Source organism: Botryllus schlosseri, chromosome 1, assembly GCF_051294905.1.
Source record: "Botryllus schlosseri isolate E-star chromosome 1, Bs_hap1, whole genome shotgun sequence".
NCBI lineage: Eukaryota > Metazoa > Chordata > Ascidiacea > Stolidobranchia > Styelidae > Botryllus > Botryllus schlosseri.
Window position 1 is genome coordinate 30,775,656 of NC_137236.1, and position 18,080 is coordinate 30,793,735.

Below are 18,080 nucleotides of genomic sequence, written 5' to 3' on the forward strand. Positions count from 1 at the left end.
GACGAAGTATAACGAAAATTCAAATTTTGAATGTGTCATTCTTGGTTTTTCTATATACTTTACCCGATCAAGACACACGATGCATAGTCCGATGCAGTGAACAGATATACGGATGTGGAGGCGACCGTAGTTACGGTATCTCAATCTAAATTACATTAGAACTAAAATTAGAGCACAAAAACATTTATCAAATTAGATTAGAATTAGAATTATACCGCAGGGACAATTCACAAATTAGATTAGAATTAGAATTAGAGCACAGAAACATTCACAAATTGGATTATAATTAGAATAATGGCATTTCACTCTAATTTAGTGAAATTAGACTACTAGAATTATCTAGTTGTCCAAGTTTGTAATACACCTCTACGCCCCTGTATTTGTTAGTTGCCATTGTGATTGGACTCTTCGATGCGACGGTTAATTACATCGACAATGCAGTAGTGAGCAAACTTTATTGTCAAGCCAATCTTACGAAATTAAGCTCAGCCTGAAGTTTAAACGAGAGCTCTCAGCAGGGCAGCTATGTGGCAAGAAAGGTAATAGCTGATAATTCAAAACCTCACATGGAAACGAAGAAAGTTCTTCTTCCAGCCTGCTATAAAATTGTAAAGAAATGTTAAAGAAGAATTGAAATGGATTCCCATGTCAAATGATACAATTCGTAGACGTATTTGTGAGATGTCCACAGAGATAAAAGAAAACTCAAGCAGAGAAAAGCCATGTTGAGTTCTCCGAAAAGGTATAAGTACTTAGTCAGTGATCACCTCTGTAAGACTATGATTGCAGCTGTACGCATTCTGGTAGTTTGGCTGTGCTGTGCCGTAAGCCAAAAGAGTTCAGAACCACTGTGCTAGTGTGCCATGCACTATTTTTCATTTTCAAAGTGTGCCGCGAGGTTCAAAAGGTTGAGAACCACTGGTCTAGGGGTATGATTCACGCTTAGGGTGCGAGAGGTCCCGGGTTAAAATCCCGAACGAGCCCGTGTCGAGATTATCTTTTTTTAATTAACCCCGATATCTATGAATCCAGGAGTCATTTCCAAATAAAACATTTTTAAATAGTTCGGAAAGTGCATCCATCCACTCGTTGGTCTAGACTCTAGGGGTATGATTCTCGCTTAGGGTGCGAGAGGTCACGGGTTCAAATCCTGGACGAGCCCATGTCGACGTTATATATTTTTTAATTAACCCCGATATCTATGAATCCAGGAGTCAATTCCAAATAAAACATTTTTAAATAGTTCAGAAAGTGCATCCATCGGCTCGTTGGTCTAGGGCAGGGGTCGCCATCTCAAAATGCGTCGCGGGCCACTTTTCAAATTTCGTAGCGGCCGCGGGCCGCATGTATTCTATATCGATATAAACTACGCAACAACGTTCTCAAAGTCAACATCAGTACAACGCCGTGCTACCTAACATAGACATAGGCATAGTGACCACAAAAAAAGTAATAATTTATTAAAGGAATACAAATACAACAAAAATCACTATCATCAATTTCATTTTATTTTGAACTTTGAGCTGTGCACGATATATGGAAACGCTTTTCAGCGACTAAGGAATCGATATTGGGGCTAGCGAGATACGTTACTAGCTGAAAGACCATCTCCACGTTATGCTTGACCTTGCGAGGAAGCCCTAATAAGCCAGTGATTCTCAAACTTTTTGATACACGCCACCATTTATGATACTGAGAAATTTCGTTCCGCCCTTACCGTCATATCATAAAATGCAACCAGAATTCTAGCACACCCAACGGATAGTTTGATGGCATGGAAGGTTATTATTGTTAATTGATGATAGAATTCTATTATATGAATTCCGACTATACACAAAATGTGAATTTGATGAAAATCGCGTTAAGCGCGAAAATTTTTTTCCGTTGAGCGCAGCTCTGCGCCCCCTCCAGATGCTCTCAAATCCCCACAAGAGGGGCGCGCCACCCAGTTTGAGAACAACTGCCTATGCAGTTTTCCAAACGTTTCGGTTTTGGCAGTGTTTGGGCCATTGCACGTCAAGGCAATAGGCCCAGCCCATTCATATCAGTTGGTTATTCTCCCTCGACGGAATGCTGTTGACATCACCAAAGCCAAAGCTAGCGACGAATAGTGATGTTGGGCACCGAAGAATAGCCGTATTTTGAAACAACAATAACAATATGTTGAAACTGTAGTCAATTTCAGCATTTCAAACTGGTTTTCTTTGCTTTCGTTCAAAATTTCAACTCAAGTCGCGGGCCGCAAAATATGACCTCGCGGGCCGCGTGTTGGTGACCCCTGGTCTAGGGGTATGATTCTCGCTTCGGGTGCGAGAGGTCCCGGTATCAAATCCCGGACAAGCCCGTGTCGAGATTATGTTTTTTTTAAATTAACCCTGATATCTATGAATCCAGGAGTCATTTCCAAATAAAAGTTTCAAAAATAATTCAGGCAACGCACCCGACGGCTCGTTGGCCTAGGCGTATAATTCTCGCGTTGGGTGCAAGAGGTCCCAGGTGCAAATCCCGGACGAGCTCGTGTCGAGATTACAGTTATTTAATCAACCCTGATTTTTTTGACTTCAGGAGTCATTTCCAAATAAAACATTTTAAAATAGTTCAGAAAGTGCGTCCATCGGCTCGTTGGTCTAGGGCAGGGGTGGGCAAACTTTTGAGCTCGCGGGCCACATTCAACATCGGAATTCATTCGCGGGCCGCACTATAGAAAATTAGGATAATAAACCAAAACGCAATATTGCTGGTATTTGATTGTATAGTGAGGACATGGAGATAATATATATGCTTATTTGAAACAAACCAAATATTGCTATGATGATATCGTACACGCGCCAGAAACAATGGCGAGATTTCATAGGCTGGTCGACCTCAGTAACCAATTTGTCAAAACTATAGAGATGAAAGTCTGTTTTCCCGATTCTTAGAACAGGATTGAAATTTAAATCTGTGCGCAGTGATCAGTTCATAGATTTACTAATTCCGCTTTGGGTTCAGTTCCAGGACACACAATGCTGACAGCATCATAACCACGTTAGCTTCAAACACGCTTCTACTATATGTGTAGATTTCGCGCCCCCTTATCGTCATATCACAAAACGCAATCAGGATGCTATAGCAAACCTAACGGATTGTTTGATGGCATGGGAGGTTACGACTATTGATGAGAGATTTTTAAATCTGAAATTCATACTAAATACAGAGCAATAATCATATTGGAAGGAAATCGCGCGATGCGCGAAAAAAAAATTCAGTTAAGCTCAGCTTCGCGATCCCCTTCAGATGCTTTCATGACCCCAAGGGGCACGCGTCCCCCAGGTTTAGCCCCACTACCTTGAAATTATCATGGTGAAATATACTGAGAAAAAGTTTAATCTAGTCCCTGCATTCATTCGATTTTTAGTACGCATTTTATCGATATTTTTAATAAGTTTCTTTAGACTCTCGCGGGCCGCACAGAACGGTGTTGCGGGCCGCATGCGGCCCGTGGGCCGTAGTTTGCCCACCCCTGGTCTAGGGGTATGAATCTCGCTTTGGGTGCGAGATGTCCCGGGTTCAAATCCTGGACGAGCCCGTGTCGATATTATTGTTTTTTTAAATTAACCACGATATCTATGAATTCAGGAGTCATTTCCAAATAAAACATTTTTAAATAGTTCAGAAAGTGCATCCATCGGCTCGTTGGTCTAGGAGTATGATTCTCGGTTCGGGTGCGAGAGGTCCAGGGTTCAAATCCCGGACGAGCCCGTGTCGAGATGATATTTTTTTAATTAACCCTGATATCTATGAATCCAGGAGTCATTTTCAAATAAAAGTTTTGAAAATAGTTCAGACAACGCTTTCGTCGGCTCGTTGGTCTAGGCGTATAATTCTCGCTTTGGGTGCGAGAGGTCCCTTGCTGAAATCGCGGACAAGCCCGTAGCACCATTATAGCTTTTCATTAACCACGATATCTATATGTATCAAGGAGTTATGTCAGAATAAATGATTTTTAAATAGTTCAGAAAGTGCATCCATCGGCTCGTTGTTCTAGGGGTATGATTCTCGCTTCGGGTGCGAGAGGTCCCAGGTTCAAATCCCGGACGAGCCCGTGGTACCATTGTAGTTTTTCATTAACCACGATATCTATGAATTAAGAAGTTATTTCCGCATAAAGCATTAATGAATAGTTCAGAAATTACATCCATCGACTCGTTGGTCTAGAGCAGGGGTTCTCAACCCGCGGCCCGCAGACGATTATTTTGCGGCCCGCGACATCTTTCAATGGGACCGCAATTACTACTGGCATCGTATTGTTATGGAAGACCGATGTGTCACATTTGTCGAAGAAAAGTTGTTGTAACGAAGCGTAGAACCTTGAAATGACACCACGATAGTTTCTTCTGGAGTTGTACTGCCTGATCTGGGAGAAAACGTTGCTAGCTATAGGTTTCAAGCCCACCAATCCATATTTCAAGGCATTGGTAAAATTGCCGAATACGTTACAGATGCACTGTTCAAAATTGCTTGGAATATCGCTAAACCCAAGAATCTGTTAGAGACCGTGTAACTTCAATAAAACTTTAACGTACTGTGCAAATATTCATTGTTTCCAACATCACCTGACAAATTTCGAAGCTATAAATTTGTCTGATTCAACAGTCACCAGAAGAGTAACAGTCAGTCGAACTTTAATTATCGCATGTTCTGAAACACGTTTCCACGTAGACTACTTTAGCCTAACATTGGGCGAATCCACCGACTGCACACACGTGGCATAGCAAATTATTCAGGTGCGTTTTATCAGACTGGACATATTTCCAGAGAAAGTGCAGACGGGGCGAACGTGGGGATGGGACCAGTGAAAGAAACATCAACTTTACAAAGCTGACTTCTGTAACTATTAGTGCAGGGCTCCAGTCATGTAAGGAAAGGAGACGAGTTTATTGGTTTGCTCAGAAATGAACCCGAACGCCAGACTTCTTCGCATATCCTTGAGAGCTCAAAGTGATATTGGCCTCTGTAACGAAACAGTCACCGTAATTTTATGCTTGCTCGCTCACGCATTGAGACAGAGAGTTCGGTTCTCTTGTGGAACGGTTTGAAGCAGGAGACTCCTAGTTCTAGATATCCCTGGGTTGAAGGTGCAGATACCGACTTGGCAACGTATGCAATGCACGCTCCATGAAGGGATTTACTTGCGCCACTGGAAGTTAGATATACTCACAAAAAAAAAGTAACTGCAATGTTTGATAATGCATAAAAATGTACTAAATGCCCTTATAAGACTGGTAAATGGGCTATAGAAGCCTAAGTTCAATAGTAGCCCACAAATACACGGTGATAATGTTCTGCGGCCCGTAGCCTCTTTCGCTGTTAAAATGCAGCCCGTTATAAGATCGAAGTTTAGAACCCCTGGTCTAGAGGTACGAATCTCGCTTTGGGTGCGAGAAGTCCCGGGTTCAAATCCCGGACGAGCCCGCGTCGAGGAAAAAGATATTTTTTTAAATTAACCCCGATATCTATGAATCCAGGAGTCATTTCCAAATAAAACATTTTTAAATAGTTCAGAAAGTGCATCCATCGGCTCGCTGGTCTAAGGCTATGATTCTCGCTTCGGGTGCGAGAGGTCCAGGTTTCAAATCCCGGACGAGCCCGTGTCGAGATGATATTTTTTAAATTAACCCCGATATCTATGAATCCAGGAGTCATTTTCAAATACAAGTTTTAAAAATAACTCAGACAACGTATTCGTCGGCTCGTTGGTCTAGGCGTATAATTCTCGCTTTAGGTGCAAGAGGTCCCGTGTTCAAATCGCGGACAAGCCCGTAGCACCATTATAGCTTTTCATTAACCACGATATCTATGTGTCAAGGAGTTATACCCAAATATATCATTTTTAAATAGTTTGGAAAGTGCATCCATCGGCTCGTTGGTCTAGGGGTATGATTCTCGCTTCGGGTGCGAGAGGTCCCGGGTTCAAATCCCGGACGAGCCCGTGACAAGATTATATTTTTTTAATTGACCCCGATATTTATGAATCCAGGAGTCATTTCCAAATAAATCGTTTGAAAATAATTCAGGCAACGCATCCGTCTAGGCATATAATTCTTGCTCTGGGTGCGAGAGGTCCCTTGCTCAAATCGCGGACAAGCCCGTAGCACCATTATAGCTTTTCATTAACCACGATATCTATATGTATCAAGGAGTTATGTCAAAATATATCATTTTTAAATAGTTCAGAAAGTGCATCCATCGGCTCGTTGGTCTAGGGGTATGATTCTCGCTTCGGGTGCGAGAGGTCCCGGGTTCAAATCCCGGACGAGCCCGTGACGAGATTATATTTTTTTAATTGACCCCGATATCTATGAATCCAGGAGTCATTTCCAAATAAATCGTTTGAAAATAATTCAGGCAACGCATCCGTCTAGGCATATAATTCTTGCTCTGGGTGCGAGGGGTCCCGGGTTCAGATCCCGGACCAGCCCGTGTCGAGATTATACTTTAAAAAAAAATCAAACAAACTATCTTTAATTCTGGAGTAATTTCCAAGTATGAAACTTTTGAAAATAAGTACGACAGCGAACCGTCGGCTCGTTGGTCTAGGCCTAGGGGTATGATTCTCGCTTTTGGTGCGAGACGTCCCGGGTTCAAATCCCGGACGAGCCCGTGCCACCATTTTAGTTTTTCATTAACCACGATATCTATGAATTAAGGAGTTATTTCAGAATAAAGCATTAATAAATAGTTCAGAAATTACATCCATCGGCTCGTTGGTCTAGAGCAGGGGTTCTCAACCCGCGGCCCGCAGACGATTATTTTGCGGCCCGCGACATCTTTCAATAGGACCGCAATTACTACTGGCATCGTATTGTTATTAATGACCGATGTGTCACATTTGTCGAAGAAAAGTTGTTGTAACGAAGCGTAGAACCTTGAAATGACACCACGATAGTTTTTTCTGGAGTTGTACTGCCTGATCTGGGAGAAAACGTTGCTAGCTATAGGTTTCAAGCCCACCAATCCATATTTCAAGGCATTGTTAAAATTGCCGAATACGTTACAGATGCACTGTTCAAAATTGTTTGGAATATCGCTAAACCCAAGAATCTGTTAGAGACCGTGTAACTTCAATAAAACTTTAACCTACTGTGCAAATATTCGGTGTTTCCAACATCACCTGACAAATTTCGAAGCTATAAATTTGTCCGATTCAACAGTCACCAGAAGAGTAACAGTCAGTCGATCTTTAATTATCGCATGTTTTGAAACACGTTTCCAGGTAGACTACTTTAGCCTAGCATTGGGCGAATCCACCGACTGCACAGTGCACACACGTGGCATAGCAAATTATCCAGGTGCGTTTTATCAGACTGGACATATTTCCAGAGAAAGTGCAGACGGGGCGATCGTGGGGATGGGACCAGTGAAAGAAACATCAACTGATAGCGACACTGCCACTGTAATATGTCGAATTATAATCATCGCGAAATTAAGGTCGTGTCCAGTTCGTTCGGTACAGCTAAGAAATGGATTATAGAATATTGGTATCGCTCTGCAATGGCGGGTACATAATTAGTGAAGCTATTACCTAGGAGACCACTGGCACGGTCATTATCGGAAATATTTGTGCGTAGGAATGGTAAGCAGTTTTTATCGATAACAAGTTGTCTATAGTTTCTTCCGGTTTGATAAATCAAGAGATTAGCACTAACTTTATGCGCTGCGATCAACCGGTTTCTTTAATCCTTGGTTGCTAAGTCCTGACGAAGGCGATAATCGACTTTTATTGCTAATCCAACTTTATTATCTCCGCCCTAAATACTTATCTACTTTTCCATTCTTAAAGTATTCGGCGGTAACATAACGTTGCGCTACACGCATAAATTTTATACTATACAGAACGTGGAGAAAACGGAACGTGAATAGCTATAGCGTTGTTTGTGATTCGAGTTTGTAATTGTAAATGTCACCTCCACAGCAGTTCATTTCGCGCCGTAGATCAGGAAGACAATGTGTATTTGTAAACCGCGTTTTGAAATGGGCGGCGCCATATCTGCTGTACTCTTCGACATAACGTATCGCACAATTCATGATTTCGATTCGGATACATCGCCAGGAGGTTTTAGTCAGTAGTCATTTCGATGGGGTGGGTTCGAATCCCATCGCTGCGACCACGCCAGGATACAGAGCCTGTACTCCCTGTTGCACCACGAAACGATGTCGCCACACAATAAACGTTTATTACAGTAGAGACATCTTGACAGCACGAATTCGTTATGTCAGGCAACTAAATAAATGGCGAAATCAGAGAACTAATCATTAGCGTGCCAATTAACAAGTGCCGAGATTAGGCTCCAGTATATTATAAACAATACCGGCGCATGAAATTTGCGAGTGATATTGGCCGCCGGCGTGACAGTAACTTATATTTGATGATTTTGAAGAGAGGGGGTCCGAGCCCCTAAACCTGAAGACGGCATTGTCTTTACCTCTGAAATACATGTTTATACTGCCACGAGAATAGTTATTTTGGCCGTGATGAAAATTTAGCAACAAGTCGCTGCGATATTGATCAATTCAGTGTGAAAATAAATATTTGGCAAAGAGCCATATCTTATACCCAAAAGAGCCATATATGGCTCGCGAGCAATAGGTTCCCGACCACTGGTCTAGGGGTATGATTCTCGCTTCGGGTGCGAGAGCTTCCGGGTTCTAACTCCTGACGAGCCTGTGCCACGATTGTAGTTTTTCAATTAACCACGATATCTATGAATCCAGGAGTCATTTCCGAATAAATTTTTTAAAAATAATTCATACAACGCATCCGTCGGCTCGTTGGTTTAGCTAGGGGTATGATTTTCGCTTTGGGTTCTGAGAGGTCCCGGGTCAAAATCCCGGACGAGCCCGTGCCACCATTATAGTTTTTCATTAACCACGATATCGATGAATTAGGGAGTTATTTCCAAATAAAGCATTTCAAATAGTTCAGAAATTGCATCCGTCGGCTCGTTGGTCTAGGGGTATGATTCTCGCTTTGGGTGCCCGAGGTCCTGGGTTCAAATCCTGTACGAGCCCCGCCGAGCTAACAGATTTTTTTAAATTAACCACGATATCTATGAAATCTGGAGTTATTTTCAAATAAAAACTTCCAAAATGATTCAGACAACGAAACCATCGGCTCGTTGGTCTAGGGGTATGATTCTCGCTTAGGGTGCGAGAGGTCCCGGGTTCAAATCCCGGACGAGCCCATGACGAGATTATCTTTTTTTAATTAACCCCTATATCTATGAATCCCGGAGTCATTTCCAAATAAAACATTTATGAATAGTTCAGAGAGTGAATCCATTGTCTCGTTGGTCTAGAGGTATGATTCTCGCTTAGGGTGCGAGAGGTTTCCGGGTTCAAATCCCGGACGAGCCCGTGTCGAGCTAATACCTTTTTTAATTAATCACGATATCTATGAATTCAGGAGTTATTTTCAAATAAAAATTTTCAAAATGATTCAGACAACGAAACCATCGGCTCGTTGGTCTAGGGGTATGATTCTCGCTTAGGGTGCGAGACGTCCCGGGTTCAAACCCCAGACGAGCCCGTGTCGAGATTATCTTTTTTTAATTAACCCCGATATCTATGAATCCAGGGGTCATTTCCAAATAAAACATTTTTAAATAGTTCAGAACGTGCATCCATCGGCTCGTTGGTCTAGGGCAAGGGTCGGCAACCTACGGCCCGCGGGCCGGATCCGGCCCGCCAAGCGAAATCGTCCGGCCCGCGACATAATAATTAGTTATCGCAAGAATACGGCCCGCCGTTTCACAATGAGTTCAATCTGCAGTGCAGCACTGCTTGGAAAGAATGCGGCATTGCTACGATATAAGTTGTCTACACCGTAGTAGTCTATTGCTACGCCATAAAACAAATGCGGTTGAAGTAGGAGATGGAGATTGTCTGTAAAGAGTAGACTAGATTAGTGCTTATCAATCGGGGATATCTCGCAACCGAAGGTGTACAATACTTTTTAAAGGGTTTACCGATGGAGTGTGACAATAAAGGTGTCGTTCATCTCAGACGCAATGTTCCCTCTAAGCTGCGCACGTGCGCAAATGCGCAGTGCTGAAACGGTCTCCGCGCACAGAAAATCTAGGCTGCGCAAAAAATATCCGAAGTGATGACTTTTTTTTTTAATCGTCGCGCACTCTTGTCCAAGGCACCGCGCCGGCGCTCAGACTCGAGAAAATGAGAGGGAACATTGCCAGGGGTAAATAGTACTATCGCTGAAGTCTGAAACCGAGGTAGGCCTACAAGTGCGGCCCGAAAATATTGCGCTCCGCGAAGCAATGAGAATTTGCAATCGTGTGCGACAACTCATGAAAGAGATTTTTCTTTTACTCTGGTATCGTACGCTTGAGCGTTACTGATATCATATCAATAGCGCAATCCTTTGTGGGAATGGCGAAATAACATGGTTTAACAAAGTTATAAATAACAATGGTCTAGCTCGAAGTTAACTGCGAGAAACTAACGAATTAGTCTTCTCCGCGTGGCATGCATATTGTGTAAGATTTAATGTACAATTGCATGCCGCGAATTTTGGTAGTCATCACTTCCATCAGGCGAATCTGATCACGTATGGTGATATAGGATAATATGCAGAATATGCAAGTACAAGCACCAATATTGTTGAAAAAATCCATCCCTTTGCAGACGTTGATCGGGATATGCAGCAACTACACTGTAGGGCGCTGCATTAGATCGGCTTCTCAGCAGCACAAATTTGTGATTTTATTTGATTCGTTTGAACGGGTATCTTCTGTCGATAAGGCCATACGCTGATCTTGTTCTTGCTTCAATCAGACTTCAATATTAGTATCGTTATATCTGACTGTATGTCTTGATAGTAATGAGTGCATTGCCGGTATTAAGACGCCACATCAGTGTTTTAACCAGGGCTTTGGAGCCGGAGCCGGATCCCGGAGCCTGAGCCCCGGAGCCGTGCATTTTCCCCGGAGCTGGAGCCGGAGCCGGAGCTCTACATAAAATTCAGCCGGAGCCGGAGCTGGAGCCCGTTATTTGAGTAGTAGCTCCGGCTCCGACTGATTTCATAAGATGCCATAAGCAACAACCACATCTGCTGATTTATCATAATTGAAGAGCAGGCCTGAATTTTAATGCTGTGCACAGCAATGGCATAGAGTAAAGTGCGTTCTAGTGCAACTATGATGTTGTCGACAATTGACAAGTATTCAGTATGACGTCACAAGCTGGCACGGTGGCACCTAGATGTCTTCGTTGCTACATCGGATGTTACTGACGGCTGACAGACTCTATATTACTATGGATAACTAACCTATATGGGTAAATTAGTAATCTATACAGACCAGGAGTGGCCAACCTTTTCGGCTAAAGGGACACATGCAATTGAAGAACGAGTGTGCGGTCCACTAGCCGCGCCAAGCAGATAAAATTTTCTAAGTTTATACATAAACTAGGTCAATAATATTATTACTCGAGTATTGCGGGTCTATTGTATACCACCCGCTAGGCTCAGTTTGCAAGGACACGACTATTCGGCGTCTGGTCACATCGATATCGAAGGTCTCCGTTAATATGCGACAATAATGTTGTGCCTACATTTCACCGTCGACGATCTTTATGCGAGCGCAAACGCGAAAAGACTTTCTCGCGTAATTGCGAATAGAGTTAGACTCAATCGGGTAAATTGGGCGTCCTTTTTCATTGTCAGTAGGGGGTAGGCTACCAAGCAAGAAATCGTGTGACAGAAAAGAAGAAAAATGAAGAAAAATGTCGCTACTATTTTAGTTTATTGTAATGTACGACGATTTACTGAAAATGTGACTGGACCCTGGATCTGCCAATGCGTCGGAACTGATATTTTAGTCATCAACATCCCAAGTGTCACAGCCATAGAATTGTAATTTTTGGTTGGCATTGCAAGTTCACAACCTGAGCAATTCATTTTCGATAGTATAATAGGAAATTACCTCGCGGACGACGCAAAACCTCTCGCGGGCCACATTTGGCCCGCGGGTTGGCCACCCCTGATATAGATAGGCCCATTCCATAATTTCATAGCCGGAGCTGGAGCCGGAGCAGTGGTAATAATGCGGCTCCGGAGCTGGAGCCGGAGCTAATGTATGATAGAAGAGAGCTCCGGAGCCGGAGCAGTTTAAATTTACGGCTGCTCCAAAGCCCTGGTTTTAACGCGATAGGCCTACATCGATCGCATATATTGATTTCAAGTGGGTTCTCGTGCGTATATGTCTGTCTTCTAGTAATCCATAGTATGTCACCATATCGTCGCAGTGGAATCAAAGTGACTTATGTCCAGATTTCAATACCTTTTGGCATAGCAGATAAGAGGTCCCGAAATAGCATGATGTAAAGAAGTCATTATACCAACGGGTACGCCCGAAGACGTTTAATTATATTTAGGGGCCCTACCTTTTCCAACACATCTCACTCGATCAGCTTTACCTGTAAATGTGATTACGTGACCAGACACAGGATTAAAATTGATAGCAATATATGCAATTCCTGATGATATTGACCGATTTGATCATTAATCATGAAAAATTTTCGCGCTTCGCGGGTTGAGCCGGAACGCCCACTAAGCGAATATCAGATATAAATGATTAGTAGCGGTGTAAAGCTAGTAACATGAGGGGGGTCTGGGGGGCGAAGCCCCCCAGAAGTTAGGTTTATCACCCTATGGGGTCCTGGTTGCGCACTGTTGTCCAAGGGCCCGCGCAGTGAGTTGGCGTAGTTGCGCACACTCGTGAAAAATTAGAGGGAACATTGCTCAGACGTAATGACAAAATCTCAAACTTACACTGTTCAATTACAGATAACTAGCCTCCGTAGGTTAGTTATCCATAGTTTAATTCACCAGAAGGCATTGTGCGCCAAGACAACAAACCTGAAGTGTTTTGGCCACAATTATGAAAACTGTTAATAAGATTTTGTCTCACAAACTGAATCATCAACATTGTTACGCCAGATAATACTAGAAGCATAGAATCAATATGGCGATGTAATGTATATCTGCCATGTTCGCGCATTAGGTCGAGCAGCTATGCTTGCACGAGTGTATGAACTGAGAAATGAAATAGCAACTTTACTCGGGAATACAAATATCGCCGACTCATAATCTTGTAATCGAAACTGGGTATCTATCTTGCTCTCTTAGTACATTTAACGTCACATCTGAATAAATTGAATTTGCAACTTCGAGGGGAAAACAACTGAATACATGAGATGTTGAGGCGCATTCGAAACAAATCTGCGACTCGGGGAATGTCAACAGTAGCCCACAAAGAAAATTATGCTCACTTTCCTAGGAGGAGAGAAATCTAGTTACCAACACTATAATTGTAACTGTGATCCGAAATTACGATATTCCGACATTCCTTCTATACAAAATAAATTCTGACTATTCAGTACTCCCTTTATTGTGGACGCCAATACCATTGCTGAAAATTTAAAGTGGGCCTTTTTAGACATTTTGGTGGCACGTACGCACGTGAAAAATAGATTTGAACTATGAAATTCGCGAAGAGCAAGCTAAGATCACGTATTTTGGGCGCCCATTTTAAATATGCTCTGTTTCTTGCTTGATCTGACTTGTTACCAGAAGTTGAACACCTTTCACAAAGCAAGCTGCGTCAATTGTCACAGTTATTCTGCGTTGTTGAAGTGTAATATACATGTGATTTGATATTGCAGCAATGTATAGCATAATATACCGAAGTGAGCGTAATATAGTATTCCGGCCCGCCAAAATGTTGTGCACTCGAAATTTGGCCTGTGACTAGCAAAAGGTTGCCGATCCCTGGTCTAGGGGTATGATTCTCGCTTAGGGTGCGAGAGGTCCCGGGTTCAAATCCCGGACGAGCCCGTTTCGATATTATATATTTTTTATTTAACCCCGATATCTATGAATCCAGGAGTCATTTCCAAATAAAACATTTTTAAATAGTTCAGAAAGTGCATCCATCGGCTCGCTGGTCTAGGGGTATGATTCTCGCTTCGGGCGCGAGAGGTCCAGGGTTCAAATCCCGGACGAGCCCGTGTCTAGATGATATTTTTTTAATTAACCCCGATATCTATGAATCCAGGAGTCATTTCCAAATAAATCTTTTGAAAATAATTCAGGCAACACATCCGTCTAGGCATATAATTCTCGATCTTGGTGCGAGGGGTCCCGGGATCAAATCCCGGACGAGCCCGCGTCCAGGAAATATATTTATTTTAATTAATACCGATATCTATGAATCCAGGAGTCATTTCCAAATAAATCTTTTGAAAATAATTCAGGCAACGCATCCGTCTAGACATATAATTCTCGCTCTGGGTGCTAGGGGTCCCGGGTTCAAATCCCGGACCAGCCCTTGTCGAGATTATACTTTTAAAAAAATCAACCAAACTATCTTTAATTCTGGAGTAATTTCCAAGTATGAAACTTTTCAAAATAAGTACGTCAACCAACCGTCGGCTCGTTGGTCTAGGGGTATGATTCTCGCTTTGGGTGCGAGAGGTCCCGGGTTCAAATCCCGGACGAGCCCGTGACACCATTTTAGTTTTTCATTAACCACGATATCTATGAATTAAGGAGTTATTTACGAATAAAGCAATAATAAATAGTTCAGAAATTACATCCATCGGCTCGTAAGTCTAGAGCAGGGGTTCTCAACCCGCGGCCCGCAGACGATTATTTTGCGGCCCGCGACATCTTTCAATAGCACCGCAATTACTACTGGCATCGTATTGTTATGGAAGACCGATGTGTCACATTTGTCGAAGAAAAGTTGTTGTAACGAAGCGTAGAACCTTGAAATGACACCACGATAGTTTTTTCTGGAGTTGTACTGCCTGATCTGGGAGAAAACGTTGCTAGCTATAGGTTTCAAGCCCACCAATCCATATTTCAAGGCATTGTTAAAATTGCCGAATACGTTACAGATGCACTGTTCAAAATTGCTTGGAATATCGCTAAACCCAAAAATCTGTTAGAGACCGTGTAACTTCAATAAAACTTTAACGTACTGTGCAAATATTCGGTGTTTCCAACATCACCTGACAAATTTCGAAGCTATAAATTTGTCTGATTCAACAGTCACCAGAAGTCAGTCGATCTTTAATTATCGCATGTTCTGAAACACGTTTCCACGTAGACTACTTTAGCCTAGCATTGAGCAAATCCACCGACTGCACACACGTGGCATAGCAAATTATCCAGGTGCGTTTTATCAGACTGGACATATTTCCAGAGAAAGTGCAGACGGGGCGAACGTGGGGATGGGACCAGTGAAAGAAACATCAACTTTACAAAGCTGACTTCTGTAACTATTAGTGCAGGGCTCCAGTCATGTAAGGAAAGGAGACGAGTTTATTGGTTTGCTCAGAAATGAACCCGAACGCCAGACTTCTTCGCATATCCTTTAGAGCTCAAAGTGATATTGGCCTTTGTAACAAAACGGTCACCATAATTTTATGCTTGCTCGCTCACGCATTGAGACAGAGAGTTCGGTTCTCTTGTGGAACGGTTTGATGCAGGAGACTCCTAGTTCTAGATATCCCTGGGTTGAAGGTGCAGATACCGACTTGGCAACGTATGCAATGCACGCTCCATGAAGGGATTTACTTGCGCCACTGGAAGTTAGATATACTCACAAAAAAACAGTAACTGCAATGTTTGATAATGCATAAAAATGTACTAAATGCCCTTATAAGACTGGTAAATGGGCTATAGTAGCCTAAGTTTAATAGTAGCCCACAAATACACGGTGATAATGTTCTGCGGCCCGTAGCCTCTTTCGCTGTTAAAATGCAGCCCGTTATAAGATCGAAGTTTAGAACCCCTGGTCTAGAGGTACGAATCTCGCTTTGGGTGCGAGAGGTCCCGGGTTCAAATCCCGGACGGGCCCGCGTCGAGGAAAAAGATTTTTTTTTAAATTAACCCCGATATCTATGAATCCAGGAGTCATTTCGAAATAAAACATTTTTAAATAGTTCAGAAAGTGCATCCATCGGCTCGCTGGTCTAGGGCTATGATTCTCGCTTCGGGTGCGAGAGGTCCAGGGTTCAAATCCCGTACGAGCCCGTGTCGAGATGATATTTTTTTAATTAACCCCGATATCTATGAATCCAGGAGTCATTTTCAAATACAAGTTTTAAAAATAACTCAGACAACGTATTCGTCGGCTCGTTGGTCTAGGCCAAGGGTCGGCAACCTACGGCCCGCGGGCCGGATCCGGCCCGCCAAGCGAAATCGTCCGGCCCGCGACATAATAATTAGTTATCACAAGAATACGGCCCGCCGTTTCATAATGAGTTTCAATCTGCAGTGCAGCACTGCATGAAAAAAATGCGGCACTGATACGATATAATAGTAGCCTACATCGTATTAGTCTATTGTTACGCCATAAAACGAAGGTGGTTGAAGTAGGAGATGGAGATAGACTAGGCTGGATCAGTGCTTATCAATCGGGTGCATCTCGCAATCGAAGGTGTTCCATACTTTTTCAAAGGGTTTACCACTCTAATGGGGTGTGACAATAAAGGTGTCCTTCCTTTGCTTCAAAAACGCTTGAAACATCTCAGACGCAATGACGGAATCTCAAACTGTTCAATTATAGATAACTAGCCTCAGTATGTTAGTTAGCCTATCTATAGTTTCATTTTCCAGAAGGCATTGTGTGCCAAGACAGCAAACCTGAATAGTGTTTTGGCCACAATGGGGAAAACTGTTTAAATGATTTTTGTCTCATTAACTGAATCAGTTACGGCAGATATTACTAGAAGCAGAGAATCAATATGGCGATGTCATGTAGGCCTATATCTGTCATGTTCGCGCATTAAGTCGAGCAGCTATGCTTACACGAGTATCGCCGACTCATAATCTTGTAATCGAAAATGGGTAACTCATCTTGCTTTCCTGGTTCATTTAACGTCACATCTGAACAAATTGAATTTGCAACTTCAGGGGGAAAACAACTAAGTATATGAGATGTTGAGGCGCATTCAAAACAAATCTGTGACTCTGGAAATGTAAACAGTACAAAGAAAATTATGCTCACTTTCCTATACTGGAGGAGAGAAAACCTAGTACCAACACTACATTTGTAACTGTGATGCGAAATTTAACTACTGAACATTCACCCGCTTTTCCGACATTCCTTCTCTACAAAATGAATTCTGACTATTCAGTACTCCGTTTAATGTGGACGTCAATACCATTGCCTGAAAATTTCAAATGGGCCTTTCTGATATGCGATGCAGTTGAATTGAATGACAAATCTCATACAAAGAGCATATCGCTGCATGACTTTGACAAAGAGTACGTTCTTGAAATTGGTCTTTATCCCAGCTTGACCAACAATAATGCAAAAGAAATTGCATCGATTTTTGGAAGCACGTACGCATGTGAACAATAGTTTTGAACAATGAAATTCACGAAGAGCAAGCTAAGATCACGTATTTTGGACGTCCATTTGGAATAGGGTCTAATTCTTGTTTCATCTGACTTGTTACCAAAAGTTGAAAACCTATCACAAAGCAAGCTGCGTCAATTGTCACATTTATTCTGTGTTGTTGAAGTGTAAATACATGTGCCTTCTGATTGGTATGATTGAGATTGCAGCAATGTAGGATAATATACCGAAGTGAGCGTAAAATATAGTACTAAGAAAAATTCCGGCCCGCCAAAAGTTGTACACCCGAAATTTGGCCCGCGACTAGCAAAAGGTTGCCGACCCCTGGTCTAGGCGTATAATTCTCGCTTTAGGTGCAAGAGGTCCCGTGTTCAAATCGCGGACAAGCCCGTAGCACCATCATAGCTTTTCATTAACCACGATATCTATGTGTCAGGGAGTTATACCCAAATATATCATTTTTAAATAGTTCGTAAAGTGCATCCATCGGCTCGTTGGTCTAGGGGTATGATTCTCGCTTCGGGTGCGAGAGGTCCCGGGTTCAAATACCGGACGAGCCCGTGACGAGATTATATTTTTTTAATTGACCCCGATATCTATGAATCCAGGAGTCATTTCCAAATAAATCGTTTGAAAATAATTCAGGCAACGCAT

The 18,080-nt window shown here is 42.6% G+C and overlaps 8 non-coding genes across 8 annotated transcripts; all 8 read left to right on the top strand.

Moving 5' to 3' along the window:
* The first annotated feature begins 5,899 nt into the window (after nucleotides 1-5,899).
* Trnap-cgg (transfer RNA proline (anticodon CGG)) lies at nucleotides 5,900-5,971 on the top strand. The gene has a single exon. It is a non-coding gene; the product is annotated as a tRNA-Pro (tRNA).
* Nucleotides 5,972-6,230: 259 nt separating this feature from the next.
* Trnap-cgg (transfer RNA proline (anticodon CGG)) lies at nucleotides 6,231-6,302 on the top strand. Its single transcript has one exon. It is a non-coding gene; the product is annotated as a tRNA-Pro (tRNA).
* Nucleotides 6,303-6,564: 262 nt separating this feature from the next.
* Trnaq-uug (transfer RNA glutamine (anticodon UUG)) lies at nucleotides 6,565-6,642 on the top strand. The gene has a single exon. It is a non-coding gene; the product is annotated as a tRNA-Gln (tRNA).
* A 2,510-nt stretch (nucleotides 6,643-9,152) lies between these two features.
* Trnap-agg (transfer RNA proline (anticodon AGG)) lies at nucleotides 9,153-9,224 on the top strand. The gene has a single exon. It is a non-coding gene; the product is annotated as a tRNA-Pro (tRNA).
* A 272-nt stretch (nucleotides 9,225-9,496) lies between these two features.
* Trnap-agg (transfer RNA proline (anticodon AGG)) lies at nucleotides 9,497-9,568 on the top strand. Its single transcript has one exon. It is a non-coding gene; the product is annotated as a tRNA-Pro (tRNA).
* A 4,423-nt stretch (nucleotides 9,569-13,991) lies between these two features.
* Trnap-cgg (transfer RNA proline (anticodon CGG)) lies at nucleotides 13,992-14,063 on the top strand. The gene has a single exon. It is a non-coding gene; the product is annotated as a tRNA-Pro (tRNA).
* Nucleotides 14,064-14,486: 423 nt separating this feature from the next.
* Nucleotides 14,487-14,558, top strand: Trnap-ugg (transfer RNA proline (anticodon UGG)). The gene has a single exon. It is a non-coding gene; the product is annotated as a tRNA-Pro (tRNA).
* Nucleotides 14,559-17,914: 3,356 nt separating this feature from the next.
* On the top strand, nucleotides 17,915-17,986 carry Trnap-cgg (transfer RNA proline (anticodon CGG)). The gene has a single exon. It is a non-coding gene; the product is annotated as a tRNA-Pro (tRNA).
* The last annotated feature ends 94 nt before the right edge of the window (nucleotides 17,987-18,080 follow it).